The sequence below is a fragment of the Pyxicephalus adspersus genome, chromosome 5, assembly GCF_032062135.1.
Source record: "Pyxicephalus adspersus chromosome 5, UCB_Pads_2.0, whole genome shotgun sequence".
NCBI classification, from domain to species: domain Eukaryota; kingdom Metazoa; phylum Chordata; class Amphibia; order Anura; family Pyxicephalidae; genus Pyxicephalus; species Pyxicephalus adspersus.
In genome coordinates, this window is record NC_092862.1 from 135,690,350 (window position 1) to 135,694,429 (window position 4,080).

General features: G+C 36.7%; 1 long non-coding RNA gene across 1 annotated transcript in view; it reads right to left on the minus strand.

Moving 5' to 3' along the window:
* Positions 1-1,994: 1,994 nt before the first annotated feature.
* Positions 1,995-4,080, minus strand: part of LOC140332189 (uncharacterized) — a 4,520-nt gene continuing 2,434 nt past the window's right edge. The window contains exon 3 of the long non-coding RNA XR_011921053.1: positions 1,995-2,079. This is a non-coding gene — a long non-coding RNA (uncharacterized lncRNA). The remainder of the gene's footprint in view (positions 2,080-4,080) is intronic.

Below are 4,080 nucleotides of genomic sequence, written 5' to 3' on the forward strand. Positions count from 1 at the left end.
CCTGACATTTTTGTACAATCTTTTTGTTCAACCCACTGAATTAAAGCTGAAAGTCTGCAGTTCAACTGCATGTGAGTTGTTTCATTTAAAATTAATTGTGGTAATGTACAGAACCAAAATTAGAAAAAAGCTGTCTCTGTCCGAATATTTATGGATCTAACTTTATATATATATATTTACATGGCCTTTAGACTGTGTTGTGTAATGGCAATGAGAAGCAACTGAAATATGTTCCTTTTTAGAATATTACAATGATTGACAGCTTATCAGGGTATAATACAAATATAAATGTATCAAGAGAAAGTAGTATGGCATATCAGAAGCAATACCTTTCTTGCTATATACCTAAATACCCAAAAAAAACTTATTGGAACAAACAGGATATCCTTAGGGCCATTTCAAACTTGCAGTGATCTGTTGCATTCTGCAGTGGACACAACTGGGGTCTCAACTGCACCCATTAAAGTGAATGGAGAGTTTGGACCTTTCCTTTGAATGTAGAGGGTCTTAATGTTGTTCCCAAAAGAAACATGTTGCCTTTGGACACACAGCTCTTGCTGAAAGATCTATTCCTGCAGCAGCTGCATGCAGATCTTGTTGCTTGCAGAGCAGTTTGTCCAATATGCCAATTTTGCGGGTTTGCTGTGTGCCCGGGAACTGCCAGTTGTGTAGTTTATAACCAGGCATCTAAAAGAGTCCTTAGTATGATAGTAAATTAAGTCTAACACATTAATCTTTTATTGTGCTGACCTCTTCCGCAGCACTTTACATATAACTGAATGTCTCTGAATATCTATTTTAAGTTAATTGGCACCATGCTGCATTTCTCTTGATGCAGTGAACAGCGTATTTAGAACAGGTGCTAAAAAAAAATCTTACTAGCCTCCAAAAAAAGATTTAGATTTTCTTTCTTACTGAGTCCTATAAGGTTCCCATCATCACTTAGAGTCTTTAAAAAATGTATTTACACTGCAACCTATTATTTTTACATTATAGTCATTATAGACCAGGAAAAGTCAACAAGCATCACTGCAGATGATGTGACCTTTAAACCAAAAGGTGACAGAAGAAAGTTGTTTAAATGATTATATATTATTAAAGGGTTCTGTGTCAGAACAGAAATATGGAGGCTGCCATTGCTAAATAGCTAATTATGGCTCCCTATGTATTGAGTTATTTACCTGGAACAAGGATGCAGAATGGGGGATGAGACTTGTTTTAGACTTCAGATATTGCATGCTTGCCACAGGTCAGGGATTCATTTGGCATTGAAGATCTGGGTTAGTTTAGCAGCACTCAGGTCTGCACCTTTGGAGCCAAATCAGCAATGGAAGTTTAAAAAAAAAATTCCAAAACTTTTGCCTGCCATGGTTCCCTTATAAGACTTAGAACAAGTATGCAACATTTACAATTTAAAACAAATTCCAGATCTCTATATTTGTCATTGGTCAGTGACTCAGATTAAGAAGGATTCATTCATCCCTGCTACTATGGAATAGGAATGCTTATTTCATTTGTATTTTCATGCGTATTTTGGAGCTGTTCTTGTGCTAAGGAAAAAAGTCAATATTTCATCTGGATTTATACCATGGGTGTTGCATTTAGCACAAGAAACACACTTGAGTTGACAGGTTGGCATGTTTTTTTATGCTTTGTGTTAACGTACATTTCTTTCCGCAGTGGAATATGTGCTGCAGTGTTCTGTGAAGTATTGTAAAGTGTTGCAGCACATTGCATTTAAATAAAGGATGTTCTATATTCACCCAGCACACACCAACGTGGCACACCAGTGTGAATTCAGTCTACTGTAACTAATGGATTTCAGCTCATTATTGTGTTGGGTCTGTGTTGAGAAATGCATTCTAGGAGGCATGGTGTGAATGGGTCCTTAATAGTTTTTTTTTAACAGCATGAAAATACAGATGCAGTGCAAAAAATAATTATGCAAAACAGAAATGTCAGCGAAAAATCTATATTTATTTTAGGCACCTTCGCCGCCATATTCCACCCTTTTTTCTGGTCAGATTTGAGATTGGGTGATCATTGCTGATATGTTTCTGCACCTTGATTGAAGTCCACCTGGGGTAAATGAAATTGATTAAACAAGATTCGGAAAAAATAACCCAGAGCCTCCCGAATACAGCCAAAAGCCTCCCAAGATGTGTGCTGTAGGGATTCTGGGCTCTGCGTTACCATTTAGTATAGATTGCCACGGGTTGTCTACCCCTTTATGTAAAGTAAAAATGTTGAGCCTAAGTCCACTTTAAGCTACATTGTGGATCAAGCCATTGCTGCATCAAGAAGATCATACGATAGAATGCGATTGATGCGATGCAGGAAACTTCACACGTATGTTATTATTATTATTATTATTATTATTATTAATAATAATATTAACAAACGGGATTTATATAGCGCCAACATATTACGCAGCGCTGTACATTAAATAGGGATCTTCACAGCTTAGTTACTTTCGGAATATTGGTAGCTTTTAGGACTGAATACTAGCACAGTGGACTTGATTTATTAAAGCTCCCCAAGACTGGAGAGGATTAGTGTTGGTGTTCGAATTCGGGTTCTCCTTATATTCGACCTCAATATGGCTGTTCGAATTCGGATAGACCCAACCCAAAGAAAACGGTATTCAACGGTAAAAATTTGGGAGAAAAAAATTTAAAAAATGTGTTTTAAAAAAATATAAAGTAATTTATTGAATGTTTGTGTTTTTTTAACTAACTTTTTTTTTACAGGTTTTCCCACAATGACATTATGATTTCCTGTCATTGCGGTATCTCCGGGCACTACAGGTGATGAATAGGGATTTGGCCCATTCATCACCTGTAGTGCCCTATGTTCTTGGATAGAGTTTCTCAATCCAAGAACACATAGTACAGTGCGGCAAAAGCGATCGCTGTTGCCACGCTGTGCTACTACTATGTGTTCTTGGATAGAGTTTCTCTATCCAAGAACACTGGTTACTAAAGGTGATGAATGGGGACAAGTCCCCATCCATCACCTATATTTCTTGGAGAAACTCTATCCAAGAACACATACAACTAGTAAAGGGCTGCAAGAGCAATTTGACTGCTCTTGAAGCCCTTAAAAGACCCTAAAAATACCTGAATTCTCACACCTTCAATGGTGTTCGAATTCGGCATTTGATCACCTGGAGAATTTCTCACTATTCGATCGGATAGCTGTCGAACCGAAGTGAGATATTCGACCAACACTAGAGAGGATACACTTTTATCAGTGATACAGACCAGGATTGAAAACATTTGCTAACAAATAGCAAATGACTTTAAGGAATCCATTCCAGGTTTGCTGGGTCACTCAGCTTCACTGATAAAAGTATATCCTCTCCAACCTTGGAGTGCTTTAATAAATAAGGCCCAGTGAATTCAAGCTATTTCCTGCCGCACAGTGGAGACATTGAAGACTTACCGCCATCACTCAATCCTATTTACTTGAATAGAAGCAGTTTGGACCACGGGTCATGGGTCTTAAAGAGCTATGAAGGAGTTTGGGCTGTTCACTTAGCCTAGAGATGAAGCTCTGCTGACCACAGCTATTCAATCATGTGCAAGCAAAAATTATGTTTTTATAAATTTCCTTGATTGGGTATTCTTTGCAGAGAATTTTTACCAAATTCACTTTGCTAAGTAAAGGGCCTAAATTCCTTTGTTTTTTTTTATTCCTTTAACTAGCCACAGACTATTTGTTTCTTTATCGAAAGATCTTCTGAAAAGATTCGATTTCTAATTAGTTATATTTTATATGTGAACCTGTGACCTGATCTTTTAATTAAAAAAAGGAAAAAGAAAAAAGCAATTTTTCCCAACACTCCTTTAGCTTCATAAGGCAGAATATCTGATCCATTACCAGCTACAATTATTTCTACAAGATAACGTGTAAAATAAATGAAAGCGTTTGCTTGTAATTGCTTAACCCAGCAAAATGATCTAAAAGGGCATTCATTCAAACAGCTCAAAAATAAAGCTATTAGAAAAGTAACACAAAATATATAATTGACCTATAATTCAGTACAAAACTGTTACAGTGATGTTACTCATTGTATTT